The sequence below is a fragment of the Semicossyphus pulcher genome, unplaced genomic scaffold (assembly GCF_022749685.1).
Source record: "Semicossyphus pulcher isolate SPU_LCO1_2020_fin unplaced genomic scaffold, fSemPul1.0.p SCAF_6, whole genome shotgun sequence".
NCBI lineage: Eukaryota > Metazoa > Chordata > Actinopteri > Labriformes > Labridae > Semicossyphus > Semicossyphus pulcher.
The window spans coordinates 20,940,972-20,962,890 of record NW_027211737.1 but is presented as its reverse complement, the minus strand read 5'-3'; the positions used below and the strand labels follow the sequence as shown (position 1 = coordinate 20,962,890).

At 44.2% G+C, this 21,919-nt stretch overlaps 1 protein-coding gene across 1 annotated transcript in view; it reads left to right on the top strand.

Annotated features, from left to right (window-relative positions):
- arb2a (ARB2 cotranscriptional regulator A) overlaps window positions 1-21,919 on the top strand; it is a 146,515-nt gene that overhangs the window by 102,804 nt on the left and 21,792 nt on the right. The window lies entirely within an intron of this gene.

Below are 21,919 nucleotides of genomic sequence, written 5' to 3'. Positions count from 1 at the left end.
TTGTTTAAAGATTTCATTTGATTAATTTCAAAAGAGCAGAAAAAGCGAGTGCTGACACACTAGCATACATGCAGGCATCAGGCTCTGTGTCAATGTTAGCTTAAGCTAGTGTTTGCTCTCTAGTCAAAGGTGAAAAATTGAATCAGGGTTGCATTGTCAGTAGTATCTCTAGTTGGGGTTACTCAGGAACTGGCACGACCAGGGGGTCACAACCCGTGGTTTCATAATAATTACCATAGTGGGTTAAGTAATAGTCTCGACTGGTGATCACAATTATACTAAAACATCAATTTAATGTCCACAACCATTGCTACGTCTCCCTCAAATGTCACCAAAGTACACTGAACAAAAACATAAACGCAACACTTTTGTTTTTGCTCCCATTTTTCATGAGCTGAACTCAAAGATCTTAGACTTTTTCTATGAACCCAAAAGGCCTATTTCTCTCAAATATTGTTCACAAATGTGTCTAAATCTGTGTTAGTGAGCACTTCTCCTTTGCCGAGATAATCCATCCACCTCACAGGTGTGGTATATCAAGATGCTGATTAGACAGCATGATTATTGCACAGGTGTGCCTTAGGCTGGTCACAATAAAAGGCCACTCTAAAATGTGCAGTTTTATCACACGGCACAATGCCACAGATGTCGCAAGTTTTAAGGGAGTGTGCAATTGGCATGCTGACTGCAGGAATGTCCACCAGAGCTGTTGCTCGTGCATTGAACGTTTTCGTTCATGAACATTTCTCTACCATAAGCCGTCTCCAAAGGCGTTTCAGAGAATTTGGCAGGCGGGCGTCCTAGATTGAGGAAGTGTTTAGCAAGCTCCCTGGCCTTCGCCAGATGACGCGTTTGACGTAGTCTGACTGCGAACTGGCCCTTTAAGGAAAGATGATCAAAATAGAAATACATTGGTTGGTGTTTGTTGAACCTCTGCATACGTTTTCCTCAGCGGTTTAAAGCAGTGTACATGTGCAGATTATCCGGGTTCAGTTAGTGCAGTGTGACGTTGACTGTATTTGTTCTTGAGTGTGTGTTTTTGTGTGTGTGCACATGCTTGTGAGTGTTGAGTAGATTGGAGTTCTTAGTAGAGCTGATTGAGAAGGATCATTCTCCTAGAAACTGAGAAACCAAAGCAGTGGTAGATTATCTTGAAACACACACACAGAAACAGAGGCAGACTCTCACACACTACAGAAATGTTGCTGTTTGATTTCGTTTCTATTTTCGTCTTCTTTGTGGCGCCCTCTTTCTTTTTCATCATCCACTCGCTCTCCTATATTCATTAATCCTCTCCTGTGGTGTTTGGCTTCCTGTCCCTGCGCCCTCTCTGTGGTTGACTGGCCTTGATGATGTCACGGCCATCATGAGAATGTGTCCTTAATGTAGGATTAGGGATGAAAGCTGTAATCCTCGACATGACCGTTGATAAGAGATGATGATTGCAGTGTTGTTTGAAGAGTGACACACATTCAGGAATGCACGCAGAGGCGCGCACACACAGAAGCAGGAGAAAAGTTGAGCTTGAGACAAAAAAAATATACATCTGTCACAATAATTTAAGTCACCTGTTTTTACTTGATGTGTTTAAAACGTCTGCACACACATCCTTGTCTCATCACTCGTCCCCATCATCACGCTGGAGGTCTTTCATTCTCTTCAAAGCCCCGCAGTGACATCACGGTGAATGTATAGGTCATCTTACACATGCTCCACATGTCGGTGAATACATCTCTAACACTGCTATCTCATCTGTGCTACTAAAACACCATGTTCCACACGGAGCTGTGTGGGCGGGTGGCCTTAACATCTACCGGTGAATCAGCTCCTTGAAATGTCATCTAGCCTTCAATACAAAACCCAATACTGTATTTCATGTTCAAATGTCACTTTTTTACCTTGATGTTTGGCGTCTCTTCTCGGTGACTGCTGTCGGTCAGAAGACGGCAACCTTTGAGCCAAGATATCGAGGTCAGCTTTTAGAAATCTGCTGGCATGCCTGACATTGTCCCAACACAACCTGTTTGACACAGCGTCCATCTGTATCTATGCACTATTGACTTGTGCTCTATTGACTTCTGCAACTTTCACCGCGCTGAATAGATCTGAGTCTCTGGCCTGTTAACAGAGCTGCCAACTCGGCTTGTCTCTGGTCTTTTGGTGGCAGCTTCTGATGTCAAAGGTTGTCTCTGTCGTCTTTGTGTCCTTGGCAGCCCTGGCAGGCTCACAGGCAGCCGCCATTGTGGCGAGAGTCACAGCGGAGCAGCAAAGGTGACGAGGTTGAGAGAAGGTTGAGGGAAGGCTGTCAGGGCACCGTGGCCCGGCACTTCAATCAACACGCAGATCCCAACAGTAAGCTCCTCTGCTGCCATGACTGCTGTTGTCTGGGTTGCTATGGTGCGAGAATGTGTGTGTGCGTGTAGGTGGGGGTGATCAGAACAGACCTGTGAGTCCTTGTTGTTATGCACACACACATATCACAGTTTGAACCCTGGGACGAATGTGATCAGACGCATACACTGACTAGCTTACAAAGTATTGTTTGCTTAAAAATGGCCGCTGAGACAGGTTATAAGACGAGTCTTGTGATAGCGGCCTTTTCCTCTCTCTATTCGAACTCTTTTTTGTTCTGACTTCCTCTATACGTCTCCTTTCCCCTCCTCCGCGAGCATTCTGCCGCCCTGTGTGGCGCAGTGATGATATGATGATTGTGTTTTCCATGCTGGTACAGTGTCGGCAGAAGGAGGTGGGGAGAAGTGGAGGCAGAGCTTGTCTGTTACTCCTAATCATCTGTGAAGCGACGTCAGTGTACCAGCATGGCCGTCTGACGGGGCCTGAGAGGGAGTGAGAACAACTTCAAGTGTCCACTAACATCTCAGTTTTTTGTTTTAAATGCCATAAAACCCGGACAAGTTTCCTTCTGCGTATGACTGGCTGGATTCCCTTCCTTCCCTTTTTATTTTTTTTGTTGTAATCATTCTTCCTTTGACTCCATTTTTTCCTTATTGCCAAAGAAATTTGTGCCACCAAGAAGGTCAGTGCTCTGGCGTTTGGCAGTGGCCTGGCACACTTGCATACTTTTATCAGTTAGGAGCACGCTGAACACCGGCTAAATATGCAGATAAAGTGGAACCAATCTCCTGCTGGAAAAGCTCCCTTTGTGTGTCCTCTGTGTGGTTGTGTGTGTGCGAGGTGGAGTAGCAACAAGGCTAACATAGAAACAAGGTTGGGGAGAGGGGTGCGAGTTAATTGGGATTCCTCAGGCCTTCCCAAGATGCACTCATTCCAAATCTGCACTTCTGTTTAGACGCCAACAAAAGGTTAAACCCAGATGCATGAAAACACAGAGCAAAGTTACTCTAACAGTGATTTGTCTTGCAGGGGGCTCCTCTGTTGTTGGTGCTTAGCTTATTGACTTTCTCTGGTGAGATGGATGATCGCTTGTTTGATCAGTAAAGATGCTGTTTCAAAGGTGGGAAAACCCCCTTTTGCTAATAAAACAGACATGCCGTACATGAGCACACACACACACACGCACACACAACTTCCTCTTGGGTGATTACTCATTGTCCAAGCTGATTATTAATTACAAAGCGGGAGCTCTCTGAAGGTAAACACTGATTAATGGCTAACAAAAGTAAGTTAATGTCTTACCTGTACTTTAATTACCAACCCTGCTCTGTTACAAGCATCCCAACACAAGGCTGTAATTAACCCTAATGGACTGCGGAAACACACTCACTTTCATTTTCTCTCACAACGTAAATACGCAACTGTATGCAACTGTTTGATGTGCCCACCTTTCGTGCTGTCCTGCTAGGTTTTTCATAATTAAAAGTGAACATGTTGCTGAAAGGATTTCTTGATTCTTGTATCGTGAATGAACATAGCAGGGAGTTGGCTGGAAAAGTGATGCAATATTGTTAAAGAAATGAGAAATAATTCCCGCAATGACATGAGAGGTCACTCTGCCTTTCTTCTTTACCTAAGGCTCGTACTGCTGTGGCTCGGTGTTATTAATGTAGCAAGATAGCACAAAGACACAAAAGAGTGTCTGAGAATGAAAGCAGACAGGCTGATACAAAGAACACACACACACCACACACACTGTCATGCTCTTATTGTGAAAGTCCTCCTGTAGGTTGACTTGACTCTTACCCTCACTTCCCTGATCCACGCACTGCTGACCGTGAAACACCTCAAGCTGTCTGCACCTCTTCTCCTCACACACACACACACACTCACACACTGTCTGATTGATGGTTTTGTGACTTAACTCTTTCAGAGGAAACTCTGGCCCGCTCAAATTGACCTCACCCCCTCCAACCAGTGTTTTTTCAGCTTGGTCAGGTGGAAGTCCGCTGCCACGATGGAAGATCACATGAAATGTGTTTGTGCTCGTGTTTTCACTTATGTGTTCCAGTGTTTTCTTTGCCTGGTCGGCACACGTTTAGCTAGTGCTGCAGGAAATAGACAAGTAAACTCTGGTGAACCGGACTCTGACCTCTGACCTGGTTTCACTGAGGTTGGTTGAGGCTATTGTCTGGGTCAGATCATATCATAATGTCGGGAAAATGCTGACACCAAAGACGCCAAATGTCTAGGCTTTGTGTGTCTGTGTTTGTTGGAATAACAATTGGATTTGATTTGGGAATAAACTTTGATTGCATAAACTATGATTCCTTTATCCAAAAGTACTCTCTGCTATGTTTCCAAGAATGTCAAACTTATTTGCTGTAGAATGATGGCAAAACCTTTCTCTTAGGTCACTGAGGGAACCTCAGACGCTTCACTGTTTGGTCATTGACTGATTGCACCCGCTTACCACACTCAAACAAGAGAAGAAAGTGAATGGGGAAAGTTTGAAGCTCAAGTTCTTCATGAACTTCAACCAAGTCCAGTTGCCTTTTGGATTGAGCTTAGAATAACCATTACCCGGATGACTGAGAACCTTCACAGAGGAGTGGAAAAGTTGTATCATAAATAAGTGGTTGATGTGGATTGAAAGACAGACTTTATCAGACCGTTGTGTAGATCTTTTATGTCTTCCCTTCCGTCGTGTTTTGGAGACTTTAAATCTTCAGGTTTTGTTGTAGAAAGTTTGTGCCGTGAGACTATTTGGGGAAATGAATCTTTTGCATCTTGAAGTCTTTTTAGCGAGATCAAATCATACTTTCTGAAGCCTGGTAAGAAATTTGTCTTGATTTTACAATAATCATCTGGAATTCATTGGAGAGCTCAGACGAGTTTTCTCCCATTATTCAATTCTATGGACACTTTTATTTGAAGTCACCAGAGAAATTTGAATCGCAGCGATAGCTATGACACATTATAGCAGAAAAACAACTTTATTCCAACAGCAAAAATGTCACACTGAATCTTAAGGCAGACAATGAAACCTGTTTAGTTGTGGAAATCCGTCTGTGAAGTTGTTTAAAGGATAAAAACTCAATGGAAAAAGTCCTGCGGTTTGATGTCTGAAAAGGACTTCATTACTCTCCTCTACACCAATCAGCCATAACATAATGACCACCTGCCTAATACTGTGTAGGTCCTCCTTTTGCAACCAAAACAGCTCTGACCCGTCGAGGCATGGACTCCACTCGACCTCTGAAGGTGTGCTGAGGTATCTGGCACAAAGACGTTAGCAGCACATCCTTCAAGTCCTGTAAGTTGTGAGGTGCGGCCTAAATGGATCGGACTTGTTTCTCCAGAACATCTCACAGATGCACGACTGGATTGAGATCTGGGGAATTTGGAGGCCAAGTCAACACCTTAAACTTGTTGTCGTAGTCCTCAAACCATTCCTGAACCACTGTTGCAGTGTGGCAGGGCGCATTATCCTGCTGAAAGAGGCCACTGCCATTAGGGAATACCGTTTCCATGAAGGGGTGTGCATGGTTTGCAACAATAATCGTATGTTTGTGATCGCATGTGGCTCGACGGTTTGAGTCCTGACTGGTAAAATCTGACTCCTCGTTGGCATTGTATATCATTCTGTCACAAACCACGTAACAATCAGATCATGAACACTCCTGTCCTGCTCCCCAACTTTGGATCCTCATGCTGTGCCATCTTGTAAGCATTTACTCACAGCATTGTATGAAAAGCAAACAGTATCCACAGGCTTCACTTCCTGTTGTTGCCTGTCCATTGTCAGGTCACAGTATTGTTGCGTGGTGACAGGCCAATCTGATCCATCACGTGGGTCGCTGTCTCTCTGGGATGTTTCCTTTGAATCAAAGACTTGACCACTTTGATTCAATTCTTTGATTGAATTCTAAAAGGAAACTGTCCGTGTTTATTGATCTATTCTGGCGCTTTGCTGTCTATCACACATGTATCTTCAGCCAGATCAGAATCAAAGATATGCCAACACAGTCGATAGACAAGCCCTCGCTACAGGTCCAAGACGAGGGTGTTACCATTTGTTTATCTTCACCGACAAACAGGATGAAAAGAAGATGATCAATACGTCGAGCTAATAATTGTACAAGCGTGTCAAAGTTACGCACGTTATCATTCTTCAGCACCTTATCTTTATAGCTCATTTCAGATATTTGAAGATAGTAGTAAATGATTAAACATAATGTAATGACATTCATTTTAGTGGCAGCAATAACAGTAAAGGTAATAGCATTATTTTAATCCGTTAGAGCAGTCTGTGGTGGGAAAATGGTCGTTTAAAACCATGTGAATCGACCTCAGTACTGTGATGCATTACATGCAGTTCATCACCTTGATTACATCCATGATCTGTTCGTGTGTCTGTAACCTTAAAAAGGAAAAAAGAAAGTAAGGTAGTTCCCTGAAGGATTTATGATGACGTAGTGCTTTCTTGAATTTGTCCTCACCTATGAGCTTCCACCTAACGTACAGATTATTGGTCTACAAAGATCTTTAACTTCTACATCTTCAAAACCCTGCAGTCTTTACAAGAATAAAAGGTCATGTCACTAACTTTCTTAACATTTTTTCCAGCCGTCTTTTCTCTTTCTTTCTTTTATATAGAGACAAAGATATAAAGAGATATATAGAGAACTTGTGGATTAACAATGAAGAATAAATACTGATATGTGCCAGCCTTTCATTTTTTCCTCTCTTTTCAAAAAACTTTCTTGCCTTCTACTTGGTCACTGGTACTTAACTATATAAAGATTACACTTTTTATACTGTACACATTTGTACAGAAGTTCTTATGGAGCCTCCATTTGCACCACGTCATTTAAAAATCGCCTAATTGCACATGAAAACATTGAAGCTTGTGAGCAAAACAGTGTGTAAATGTTGTTGCTTTTGGCTTTCAGGTACTACCTGGCATATATCCTCTAAAGTGTATCTGTTGACGGGACATGGTCATGTATAAGGAGGCTGAAAAGATGTGAAGTGTGATTTATAATCGCATCTGAAATGCAGAGCACTATTTCTTTAACAGCTAAGGCTATTGTGATTATGCTAACGAGAAGTGTGTCTGGAAAACCGGGTCTGTGGTCTCGGGTTCACCCCTGCACTAGGTAAACTCTATCCAGGAGGCATTTTATCCTCTCCTCCTTCCTCATATTCTACCCATCATCCCGGGGAGGAGAAGAAAGGGGAGACAAAAAAGGAAAGAGCCTGGCATGCATAAATGAAAGTTCAACAAGGTTCAATGAAACACTTATACAATTTGCTGCAATATAGTGGGGTTTTATAATCTCATTATCATCTTAGTGCCAGATTTGCCCATGAGGGCTGTTCCGTATTCACTCTTATTAGCTCCTCAGATTTGTCCATTTGTCCTTCTGCTACCCGCCTCGCAGCCAATCACAGGGACAGTATCTTAATAAATACCCCCCTCCCTCTTTTTTAACTCCACTTTAATTTTTTTTTCTCTCGCCGTGCCTCCCACTGCCTTATTTATGATTTTTTTTTTACTTGCTATGGGGCAAACAGCAAGCATTTTATTCAGCAGTGTGCTAATAACTGTATAAATTTCTTCCTATGTAAATGATATCCCTATAAACACGTCCCTATCTACAGTATACAGAAGTTTCAGCAACTGGGAGAGTTGGATCATTATTGGAGGAAAAAAAGCGACATCGTGACAGTTCCTCTACTTATTGGAAATATCAATCTGTGTTGAATGAATGCCACGTTACACCGAAGACTGTATTTGTTTACTCTGTTTTTGATGCCTCTCACTTTCCAGGCCAGCCGCCGTCCTCCCTGCGTATAGAGGGTCAGATGGGGGAGCTAACGTACAGGCTACAGTAAAGCAAGGCCATAGGCTGCTTTCGAATCCCCAAGCCGCTGAGCCGCTGTAGTGTCCATCCCTGGTCACTCAGAGGGCATCTCCAGATTAGTGCTTCACGGACATGGATCTCATTTGCCCATATGGCCTCTTCTCATTGACTCTATATAGGCTCTAATCCGCCAAGCCTTTACCCCTGACCTCGACATGTGGCAAACCACTTAGAAGAAAGAACACAGAAACTGTGCATATACGTCGTTTGATGGCTGCGGCATCAACGGGATCGAGTGTAGGATGAAAAACAAGCACCCAGTGTTTTTTCATCATTGCTGGCTGACTTTTGCAAAATTCAGGTTGTGTTTTAGTCAAAAAGCAGCGCATACTCTGATAACATGCTGGGTTCTTAGCTGTAAACTGGTTGAAGGTGCAAACCCTGGTGTGGAATTAATCCAATAAGCTGCAGTGGGGCACGGTAAATCCTGACCACTGCTCGCCTTAGCGATCACCTTCATCCCACAGTTTGCCTGTCTGTCTGTGCCCTCATTAACAGGGCAGAAGTTACCAACGCGTAAGTGAAACAGTGATGTTATCCATGTACCAACAACCCTCTGCTGATACCCATCATTACTACTGCTCCTGATCTTGTCTGTGAAAAGACGAGCTGAAACCCAAGACCTTGATTGCTACATGTTAGCTCCTTATTGCTGCAGGATTTTACATTTCTATTAAATGATGCAAACTTTTCTTAAATATATAATTCTGTTTAAGTCTGGACTTTGTAAATGTTTTGGCAGTTAATGTAGAATCCCTCGAAGCTGCTGCCACTAGGTTAACTTAGTTGATGGGATAAAGTAGATTAGAGCGGAGAGAGGTTAATCTATTAAGTAATCATACGAGAGTATCGCCATTAATCCTTGTAAGTTCACTCTGCCAAAAACACATAGAGATAGATCACAACTACTGCATCAAAATCCCAGCTAAAGAGCAAAAGATGTCAACTCTTGTTTGATTTGTAACAGTAAACCAAACACTTTAATTTTGTTTGCATGTTAAACAGGTCAGATCTGGTGCCTTCTTATCTCCATTTACCTGCAGATGTGCACAATTACAGTGTAATTATATTGTGGTGCAAACAGAATTTAGTCCCTCACTTTTAATTATACTTTATGATTGTGGCTCTCAGAAGTGTGTGTTAACTGTAATTATGTGCAGTTTAATTCTTTTTCTTATTCAGCAGCTCTGCTTTGCTCTGCTGGACTTGTCAGACGTATCGTTTCATATTGACAGTGACATTGTTTTGGGTTCATGAAGCCAGTCCATAAGGTTTAGCTGTTAATTAATACACACAAACACACGTGCACACACACGTACTGTATGCACGACCGCTGGAGTGAAGAACCCATGCTGGGATCGGACATCTGCAGGAGCCGGTCAATTTGATATGTCACTGCGTGTGTGAGAGAGAGTGGAGAGAGAGAGAGGGGTCTCTTTTGTGAGTTTAACCCTCCACTCCTGTTTAGTCAAAGCTTTTTGATGTATTGTGGCAGCATATTAAGCCCCTCTCTTCTCTTCTCTACAATTACACTATAATTAAATGCACATTTAATATTACTGTTATGAAATAAAAAACATGGAAACTGTGAGAATATATCTGATATGCACATATTGCCAAGACATCATTAGAATATAAAGGAGGAAAAAAACGGATCCTTGAAAGTCCTTGAGTCACAATCAGCCCCAAATTATTATGTTTATTTTTTTTTTTTGCTGAGAAAAGAAAATTACATCTTATTTATATAATTATGTAAACAAAAGTGATGGTAGATCCTCGGCTAGCCAGGTTTTTAGCATGCAGCAGTGACCTTGGATCCTCCCCTGTGCTCCGTGTTGACAGATAAAAACTTTATTAACCAGCCGTCTCCGGGACAGGAGACAAACCGCGCGTGAAAACCGACGCGCGGCTGGTATTAGAGAAATGTGGCAATTAGAGGATGATTTTTTTTTTTTTTTTCCAATAAAAGCACCAAGGAGTAGAAAGGGGTAATAAACACAGCTTGTTTGTTGCCTAGGAAGCAGCAATTATAAAGTGCTCGGAGAGTTGTTGTGCTTATTGTGCCTGGGAGTAATGAGATAGGCTGCGCTGATCCCTCACTGATGCTATAGCTCCTAATCCTCAGGCCTCTTTTCCTGCTTCTCTTGTTTATCCACCAACATCCTCTGACCGTCGCTGGCCTGTCACTGCTCTGGGCAGCATCAGGTGACCTCTGACTTGTGCGTCAGCTGACTTTTGAGCTCAGAAAACAATCTGGCTCTCAGTCAAAGGAACAGGCGGTACATGTGTCATAAAGTGCAGTGTAGTGTGTTTTCCTCGTATGCATAAAACTGGTTGGAACAGTGGTCTCTCTTTAAAGGGTCTAATTCACATTTCTCATGAATTTCTTTAATTCGCATGTCGCACGCAGGCCCGCTATCTGTGACAGGCCATGCTGAGAGATGTGTTGTTGTGGTGTGAGCCTTTATACTTGGCTGCAGATATGTGCGCACGCATTCCTGCACTCACAGATACTCACCTACACTTCCGTGCATATCCTCCAAAGAAGAAGAATGCTTTGTGTACTGGCCTGTTATCTGGCTGACCTAGAGACAGACTGGTTATCACCTCTGTGAGCCTCTCAGGGCTAAACGACAGAGCCAGCGGAAAAACACCACTCCCATCTTCCCCCTGCCTACGTGTGTGTGTGTGTGTGTGTGTGTGTGCGTGCTGGTCAGCCGGCATGTCCGCCTACTGCAGGGCTCACCTCCTATCTAATCAACAAAGACAGGCCACTTGTCCACATACACACACACGCATACACCCTGCATGTATGCTCACGGATTCAAATGCACACGGACATGCTCAGAGATAGCCCCTACACATGTAGACACACTTCAGCCCCAAAGACACACACAAACATACCCACATGCTGATAATCTCAGAAGAGCTCGCATTGATCTGGGCCGCTCTGGGTTCCCAGATATGACAAGTCGGTGCAGTGAGATGTGGGGGGTGGGCTGGAGGGCACCGAAGGGGGTCTAAGGCCAAGTGGTAGACATGCAGATCAGGGAGTGGAGGGCGCCACAAGGTTGGACAGGGGGCCTCAGGGCACAGAGGGAATAAATTGGGCCTCCTGACTCTGAGGGAGAGTCGCCTTCCCCGTCGTTGAGCCAAAGTCACCTGACCGCTGTTTGGCTTTTGGCCCCTTCTAACCATCCCGACCTTACCTTGTGCCTTGTTAATACCCTAAGCCGCAGAGGAGATGGTTTGACTTGTATCTGTTCTTAAGATGCAAAAGCATTAGGTCAGGATTCTGATGCCTAAATTCCATATCCATCTTTGGCGCCATTTTAATCCCCTTTTGTTTGGCTTAGGAGATGCTTTTTCCTTTCAGGGTGCATGCCAGCCAACCTTCTGATGTTACAATTTGCTGCTCCCCTTTGCCCCCAAACCTGCCCTCTGAGCAACATGTGTCCAGAAAACAAAACCCTAAACAAAGGAGGTAGATTGCCAGAGCAGAAGAATAGTGGGGGCTCGCACTTTGTGTCCGAAACACCTCATGAGCGCTAAGTGAGGTTGGCACCAGCTGTTGGAGCGGAGTCGAGGAGAATCTGGGGGGAAGTGAATTGCATTTGGCACCAGGCGGCTATCAGGCTGTAATTAGTATAGCTAACATCCCAGATGAAGGAGTCAAGTCTAGGTCAGGGTAAAAAACTTCAAGGGTCTTAGCGGGTAAAGGTTGGAGGCCAAGCCATGCCCCCTCCCCTCCCGGAATATAAGCTCATGCCGTGCCTGCTCAGATTTGCTGAAATCTGTGTTGACCTTTCACCTTGAGGTGTCGCAGCCAGTCACATGTCAGACTGGCTCCTGTGGACCTCACTGGATGTGTTCATATTAGATTGTCTTAGTAGTTCCTACTCAAGACCTGCTCTGAGATTTAGTCTTACACACGATGAGGCTTCTGACATAGATGTTACCTTACAGCTTAAACCCATACTTGGCATTCCTGCCCTGCTCTGGCCCCAGCATCAACCTCTGTGTGTCGCACAGACAGAACCAATCAGCAGAGGAATAATGCATGTGTGGACGAACGGACGGATGAGAGAGAAATTGATTGTTTTGTACCGCTCTCTGGAAATCAAATTGTAATCTCCTGCATATATGTCAGGCTTGGTGTGAATTTTCTGTACGATTATGTGTGTGTATGGATGTGAGGTCACTGTGCATTCATTCCTGCTTCCTTAAAATATCTCTAATCCTCTAATGCAACCATAATCTCTTTTAATACATTGAATATTAGTCGACAAATCACATGATAATAAAGTGATATGAAAATGTTTCTTTCGAATGACAGGACACACCGAGGAATTAACCCGAGGGTCTAATCGTAGCTGACACTCGCTGCTTGTTATGTTGACCATGTCAGAGGTTTATGTCCGATGGTGGCCTGTGACCTTCTCACAGCGGGGGCTGAAAGCTCTCCAAACATGACCCCTCCCCTGAACGCTTGGAGACATAAAAACACACCTCATGTAGACTCTACTTTTCTGTGATAAATGTTTGCACATATTAGCTGTAAATTACACATGCTTATAGGTTTTATATGTCACAAATTCTAATCATGGATTTGTGTTCTTACATAACAAAGACTTGAATAACTGGAGGAAAGATAAACGTGGTTCTTCTGCATAAAAACGGTTTGAACTGCTTGAACTTTGGTGCTTTTCATTTATCCGCCGTGCTATTTGTGGCGCTTTTCATCTCTTCAATCCTGCCCTAGTTTCTGTATCTTGTTTTTGGAAAACATGAGCTAAGCTTTGGTGCACAAACCAGACAGCCATTAGATCGCTGTACTGTAGGTCTGACCTCTGACCGGCTAAGCCCCTGCCCCACCCTCTGGTAAACCCCTCACCCCAGCCCGCCCTGTGCCCTGCCCCATCCCCGTCCGTTCTTGGAAATGATATTATGGTGTTTGGATCATCCTCCTCGTCTTCCTCCATACTGTAATCCTATTTGCTCTGTCATGTGTTGGTGTTCACAGATGGCGAGTATGAGTGTGTGTGTCCGTGCATGTGTGTGTGTTAAGGTGGTATGACACCAAGCTCATCCACAGCTGTTTGGACTAGCTCACTGGCCCCATTGTCTCTCCCACATATCCTAGAGAGGGTGGTCCTGCACACACACACACATGGCCATAAGCACCCAGTTGCCCAGAGGGGTGTTGAAATATAAATGAGTGTAATATTTTGGGTAACATCACTGTAAGGGTTCTAAAGTTCAGCCCCCAGTCCCTCACTGTGCCTCTGCACTGCGATCCCTGCGCCGGCTGTAATGAACATGTTAAGCTGAATAACTGAATGAGTCTGAAATGGGGTAGGGCGGGGGGAGCTGGGGGCAGTTGGAGTGGGGTCGTTCGGGCGGGAGGCAGTGAGTTCCCACTCTTTGTTGAGTCTCAGGCAAAGAGAGAGAGAGAGGGAGAAAGCGCTGCAGGGTGAGAGGTCCTTGGCAGCGCTCCAATAGCTGGCGTCTCGGCGTCCACGTTTAGTTCCAGCTGAGTGCCCACAGTGGGCACGGCCGCACTGCCTTCACTCTGACCTCTCGACCGAGGACCACTGCTCGCCTGTTTCCACCACCCCTTTTGATTTATCCCTTTCTTCTCCTTGGAACCCCCCCCCCCCTCCACCTCCTCCTCCTTTGTATTTTGGGAAATGGCTTCATAAGAGCAGAAACAGAGATGTTTAGGAATTGATTTGTCAAAGCGATGGGATAGTTTAGTGATCAGACAACCAGTGGGAGGCTTCTGGGCCTTTGTTTTCTAATCAAGTCCAACCCGTCATTCACCTCTTGATCAAGAGAAAAATCTTAAAACAAGATTATATGTCTGATGTTGAAAAAAACAAACAACAGGAGTAATTTTCTCATTTAGTTGTTTCTATCCAAAATCTGAGAGGAAAGATTCCTTTTGTGCTCTCATGTGAGCGTTTAATAGAGGATCTTCTTGCCACTTGTAGCTATAAAGTATTGTATAATCAATTAGGGTAAAGTGAAATGTGTTGAAAAAATGCATGTCACGTCACATTGTTATATTATATATTACACTTACTGATCTTCGTTTATCTTCTTGGTTTGTTAATTGAAGTTACACAGATCAGGAAAAGTTGTTTGTTGCAAGAAAGATTTGAACATTTCATGTTTATTGTTGATAAAATAAATAGGTTATTATGTTTTTATGAATGCTTTAATCACAGGTCTCAAAGAGAGGAGCAGGCAAAGCAGAGTTCGGTTTGTTGTCTGACCTCCTTTCCCTTCACTTGAGTCCTATCTGTCATGTTGTGCCCTTGACACTGACTCAGAGAATGTTAGTGTTGGAGCAATAACACTGTCAAGTAGTCTGTTGGGAAGGAAGGGACTTCCACTGACAAACTCCGGGCGAACTGTATGAAGACAGACATCTGCCTGACAGCAGTTATTCTTTCCTTTTCCTCACCCATTTATATTTCCAAGTTTTTTATTCATCGCAAAAATTCCTCTCTCTACTTTCATCACTTCACATTTTCCCTTTTAACATATTTTCTTGTTAGTATTTATTTCAAATGTCAAAGTAAACCTTTTGCTAATAACTTTTATTTACTTTACTCTAAGCTATGAGTGTGTTTTCTCTACCTCAAACTCGAAACATTCACAACACATTCATGACCCTGTACCGCTTTTTATGTGAATGGAAAACTTAGAAAAAGTAAAAAAAACAGACAAAGTTTGTCCTGTAAATAATTTATCCTTCAATTATGTTTGAAATGTAACATTTTATTCATCATTTTGTTACTTTCAAAATTGCAAAAATAAATCTAACTAAATGCCAATTACAGCACAAAAGCATGTGATTGAAAAATTCTTCGTAGCAGCACCAAAATACAGCAGGAAACTCCTCGCTTATGTGACGGTGTAATTGGCCCATCTGTGGTATCCTTACTTTATAAATACCTTAATTAATTAGTCTGCCCTCAGAGCTCTTCATAGAATGCTCTGCTACAACATATTTTGCTATTTGTGGTTTCTTAGGGCTGTTTTCTATTGGTTCATATCACTCAAATCAAACCCAAGTTAAAATGTTTTGTATTGAAATCGTGTCGGAAAATAACGACAAGTTGTTTCATCAAATTTTGCTAAATTGAAACATGAAACACATTTTTTTCAACACTCAGTAAGTTACGTGAACCATAAACATTTTTCCTTTTTAAGATACGACTATATCTATGAGAAGAGTGCAAAGTCATCTCAATAGTTCCATCTCTAATAGACATACAGTCCCTACTTTGGTACTTGAATTATCTTGACAAAACTTGTAAATCTGCCTGAAGGCCTTTTTAACGTTAATAAAGTTATTTTAAGTTTGGCTGTAGCTATTATGTTATTTTTTGTATTCCGATCAATTTAAACAGCGTTATACAAACAAAGATCTCCAGCCAGATTTCGACCCCATGCTGCCCACAAGTTCTCACCACGTTTAACACGGCGTCTAACATAACATAATGCAGCCACCCACTGCAGGTCTGTTTCACAGGGTGAACTCTTACTATTGTGTAGCATGTAGCTCTGAAAACATTGTCATGCAGGTTTGTATACACGTATACTACAGCATTGACATGTAAATGGTTAATTTTGACAACTTCTATTTTGGAAAAGTTCACTGTACAATAATAATACAGTGCTGAGACTAAGATCATTTGTAGATCTTGTGACATAAATGAATTCTAAAAGTATTTCTATTTGTTTTGTAAATACAAACATTTGTTGTTAGAGGTCGTACCACAGCACCCTCCCTCGCTTCAGCAAAATCTATTATATTAATTTCAAAAAGTGTGTTTCTGCTTGTGGAGCTCGCTTGTTGTGCTGCTGCAGAGACGCTGAACACAGCGGGCGCCGTGCCAAACCTGGGAGGGTCGATAGCTGTTATTCGGGCAAATGCTTGCAGACAAGCAGATTTTGGGAGGCCTAATGAATTGCACCTGTATTGATCTCCATGGGAAATGCTTGTATGATACAGGAATAATTTAAAGAAAAGACACACTGTGATGGAGGGGGATGGTGGGGGTGGAGGTTGTTGGCAGAGTGGGGGGGTTGCAGACGTGTTTGTGCAGACTTTGTCAGGATGCAGATAGTGGGATCAAGATTGGGTATTGACGAGATACGGGGGGCCGGGTGACTGAGCCACAGAAGCTTGAAATAAACTGTCTGCGGCACACGGCCAGTCATTACAGTGAAGCCGCCTGGCCCTGCTCAACCTTGAGCCAGTCGATAAGCTATTATAACCATGCAAATTGTGGCCAAATCAGAGACCTGACATATTGGTATTATATTCCTGTGCAGCCACCGGGTTATGCATCATTATTGGGAGCCGGCGACAATATGCATTATGCTCCCATGTTGTTTAGTGTGTGGACTCATAAAGGGAAAACACGGCCATGGACAGACAATAATGTTGTGTGTGTGTGTGTTTTGGGGGCACTGAATGTGTTTCAGCATGCCAAGCACTGCTTCTATTTCTTTAGCACATTTTTTATCAGACATATTCCTCTCTATCTGACTCCTCCCCCCTGCGTTGTTCCTCTCATGCGCTCTGTTTCTCCTCTTCCAGCGGGACGGCAGCCTGCCAGGTCATTTACTCTCAGTGACAGTGTGGTGCTTCCAGCCAGCACAGAGTTTGGATGATGTAATTTGGGCTAAAGGCTGTGTAAACACTGCTGTGACCTTGGTTTTAGGTTTGTCAATAGGGCTGGGTTTGGAGAACAGAGAAGAGGATTGTGTGTGATCGGGAGCAGCGTGCCCGCGCTCTGATAGCTGGAAGTCCCTCGCTGACTCACTGATATGATAACCTGAGATACCTCAGCCTTACCTCTGACCCAAGCTACTCTCCTTTAACCATCCTCCTGCTCCCTCTCATTGTCAAAGCCGTCTGCTCACCTCTGCTCCACTCCTTTCTCTTTGATATCGCTGTACCTGCCTTCTCTTGAACACTCATTATTACCCTCCCCTCATGTTCTCTCTCCCCGTCTCTTTCCTCCTCTCCGACCCTGCTCCTCTCTCCTTTGATCGCCGTGTCTCTGCCCTTCTCTCTGCAGCTTGTCCACTGTCTGCCCTCATCTTCTCTGCCATGGTGCTTTACTCTGTTTCTGCTGTCATCTATCCTGTGCTGCTCTTCATGAGCTCCAGAGGTCAACACAAGTAAACACTGGCCGCCAGCCCAGACAACACAGTGCTATTGATCTAGTTTGGTGGGAGAGGTGATGGGTCTCCTTGTGGGTCTCGAGGAGGGTTATGACCTCCAGGTCTAGACTACACCGGCCTGGGTCGTTCAGTTCGGGGAGGTTAGGAAAAATTCAGTATCAGGCCAACAGCAGTCAGTCAATGTCGATCCGCTGTGAATGCCTGAGGACGAGCATGGCTGCAGGTGTAAGGCTGCAGAATATGGTCCAGGGCAGTCAACGATATTGTACACAGGCAACATTTTGTGTTGATAATAAATATGTTGTAATTTCTAAAAGGTTGACAACATCTGTCTGCTAAATCTTCACTCTCCTACTTCTACTTCTACTCTCTGTAGACAATCTTACTGTTAAGGAGTAGCCTCTGTTGTTGCCCTGCTAGCTTAGCTCCAATCCTAGCCTAACCAAGCCTATCCTCACGTCACCTACAGCTGATGCCACCTCACTAACTGTGTATCTATTGAGTGTGTTCACAGTTCAGCCTTCGCGGATACGGTGTCCATTTCAGAGAGACGTGCACATCATCTTTTTATCACATTCTGTTGGTGTCAAAGATTGTCTGTTGTGTGATGCTTGAATGTCGTGACTTGTTTTGTTTTGTTTAGACCCCAGCATGAAACGTTGTCACTGATGTAAAAACTAATGGAGATCCTAAACAAACCTCTGCTTACGTTGGGGGTCTCCAACAGGTAGCTCGCGGCGTGGGTTTGAGTAGCTCGCCAAGAGGCTCACAGACTCAAAAAATCAGACGACAATTAATGCGCCTTGAAAGCCACTTCAATTCAATCAAACACACGGATGTCCCACCCCCTCCAATACACAGCAATGTTGCCGCAACCTCCATCCACAGGTCAACGTACAAACATACTATTTCCATGGGGCGTGGGAAAGCAAGCGTGTGTGCCTCATGTGTGGCACCAACGTTTCAGTCGACAAAAGAATCAACATTTTTTCAAAGTAGCTCTCAGATGAAAAAAGGTTGGAGACCCCTGGCTTACGTCAGCTTAAAGCCACGGGTTTGTTAGCAGTCCTCCTAGCCCCAGCGTTGCCTCCTCAGGTGATGCAGAGCGTGTGCCTGTGCAGCTGTGTTGGAGGGCTCGCAGGAGAAAGTGTTGCGCAGACTGCAGTCACCCTTCATGACTCGAAACCAGCTTTCAACCGTATATAATGTCCATTCTGTAATTTGTATATGTTGATCTATTCTGCACATGTTGAACTATTCTTCTCGTCAGTCCGATCTGGAAAAGGGATGTTTTTATTCCTGAGATTCCCTGTTGAAAGAGAGTCTCTTATGGTGTATAGATTGTAAAGCCCCTTCAGGAAAATGTGTGATGTGTGACATGGGGTTACATACCTGAAATTGACTTGACCTTACATTGTTGATGTATACATGCTGAAAGGTTCCACAGCCCACAGGACCGAGTATAATATAAGTCAGTTTAATTGAGGAACATATGAGTACTTAGGTTGTTTAAATGTAAGATATAGGTTTCTCTGTTTTGAGCGTACAGCTTCCAACCACACAGAGACTGCACACAGCCGTGAACCACCTGTCTACTCCTGGCTCTAATAAGCAGGAGCACGTTTCACCATGTCACCTAACATTGTGAAAACCTTCTAGCAGCATCTACTGAACGTTGAAATCTTTCAGCCTACAGTATGCACCTTCCACGCAGTAACCATCTGAAATAGCAGTTCTGTTCAACATCTCGGGGCGGTGCAGCTGATTTTTTGAGAATACACAAATTTGTTCCACCAAGTTCTGCGTGCAGTGGCTCGCAGATGGGCAGCGATTAATCAGAGAGGTAACTGTGAAGTAGTTTGCAATTAGACTGGAAAGCTCTGAGGCATGCTAATTGAATCAGAAAATTAGCGACAGCTCTGTAGCGAGCTGTAATAGGCTAGCTGCCGCTTGCAGCAGGTGCTAGCCCACTCAGCTGTGGAACAAGGTATTTAAGTCACATTAGCAGCAGTAAAAATATTCCTTGATATGGAACAGTTAGATTTTCTGCTCGTTTTCACCGCCCAAGTCGCCGGGAAGAACCCGACGCCAAGCCGGCCTGCTCAGCCGGTTTGTGGCACAGACACAGCTACCACCTTAACATACTCTCAGAGTTAGAGAGGAATTGATGCGGTAAAGAGAGACAGGAAGAAATGTTATTCACATATGACTGGAGATGAGCTTAATAGGGAGTTCTTGAATCTGAGTAGCGATTCTTTTCTGCTATCTCCTCTCCGTTCTCCTCCTTCCTCTCGCCTCCCCAGGGCTCCTGTTTGCTGACATCTCTCTCTGACACAACATGAAAAAGTGGTGAGAAATTAAAAATTGATCACTTTTGAGCAGGGGGTTGCCTCCTCTTCTGCTTGTTGGCTACGAGACAGAAAGAGACAGAGGGAGAGGGAGAGGGAGAGGGCGTCACTTTTGTGGGAAGCCTGCGCAGGCAAAAGTTCTTTCAGGGTTCCCGTGGAGTCAGAGTTAGGGAAGAGTGTGAGGGTGCGGAGAGGCGAGGCAGAGAGAGAGATGTGCAAAAGAAGGAGAGGATGATGTAGGGGTAGAGAATTCCCCAGACAGACAGTGTTGTGCCTGGTAGTTCTGGCTTTAAAGCGTGCTGCGTGCCACACATACAGTAGGAGCAGAGGCCATGACAGAGAACGAAGTGTGTGTGTGTGTGTGTGGGTGTGTGTGTGTGTTTGTACTTCAAGCAGACAGCCTCCTCTTCCCTGCCTGTTGAGCCCCCCAGTCCTCCTCAACATTCTGATCCTGCCCCAGCTCTGCTAACTCTGATATCTTCATCAGACACGCCTGCCTGCAAACACACATGCACACACCTGTTTATATTGCCTGTGTCTCTCTAACACAAAACACACTCGCATACAAATATCCTTTACATATTTTCAGTTGTGATTGATCACACTCGTAAGGATTATTGTGCCTTCTGTATACACTGCCTGTATTGATTTGTGTGTTTTTGTCTGTGTTCATATGTTTGGGTGTCTGTGCTTAGGGCCTGAAACGAGCGAGGATGGAATGAGGTCTTAGGTTGATGAGAAGCCGCCTGCTATAAACCAATGTCATGCATTGATTTTCCTGGTAATGAGTTCTCAGAATGTAGACATGCACGTACGGTACACACGCACACACACGAGCATGCACGCAGGTCACAAGCACTGCTCTCTTTATGGAAACATACATAAAAGAAACGTAATGAGAACAAGCATCTCAAACGTGTCTAGAGGTTATAAAAATGAAATGTCTTGCAGATGGGTTTATGTGCGGCATTTTTCAGCAGCATGCGAGCAGTCGCAACTGGAGGATTGCACCGCATTCTGTTTAAAGTCTGTACTTTTTATTGCTGTTAGAATAAAAGAAGATAGATACATTCAGCTGACCACACATCATATCTCTCTAAAAATGGCAGCTAATTAATAACTCTATCCCTAATGCAGCTGTGGTACGCCCCTCCAATCCGTGGTAATGTTTGCTGAAGTGGTGCATGTGCTTTCTCTGGCACAAATCCGAACTCTGTACTGTTCACCCCTCCGAAATTAGTCAGGAGAGATTCGCTTCCTTAAAGACTCTCTCTTTATCTCCACACCCCTCTCCCTCTCTTCCTCTCCCTCTCTTCCTCTACATCTTTCGCTCCCCTGCTGGGAGGATAAGGGCACTCCCACTCTTAGTCAACTGTGGAACATTACACTGAGGTAACTGGAAGGTTAGCTCGATCAGCTTTTAGTTGGGAAACTCTGGCACCTGCTGTGGAAATGGCCCCCGGGCACTTTGGCTCACTTTGCCTAAACTTTTTCTTTCCGTGTTTACCTCGACTATCCTCTCGATCTGCATATGACTGTGCAACCTTTTTTCTTTATCAATTATACATAGAAAAGAGGGTTGCATCGTGTATTTTCCCGCCTAACTGGATCATTTTTATTCCCCGCTTTGATGCGGGGAAGATAATTTCTTCTGGCAAAGGTCATGTTGTTCTTCAGGAATCCAATCAGACTGCACTATTCCAGCTATCTTTACACTTTACAGCAAAGAGACATTCCTCCAATCACGTGCCCTCGCTGTACAGCTGCAACTCAGTCAGCTCCGCTCCCGGCAGAATATTCCAACACCAGCTTGTTAAACAATTTCAAATCTCAACGCCAACTCTAGCCTATTCATACAGTTGCCCCCCTCATAAGCCCTCCCTCCATCCCTCCATCCCTCCCTCTGTCCCTCCTCTGATCCCATTTCACAGTGGAACCATCAGGAGCTTATAACAATCTCAGCCTTGGCCGGGGGCCCAAAGCAGTGCATGGCCCGCCTGAACTCAGCTGTGAACTCTCAACCTTTCCCTCGGCGCCCTTCCCTCTCTCGTTAGCTGACTCCCCATTTACCCAGACTCCATC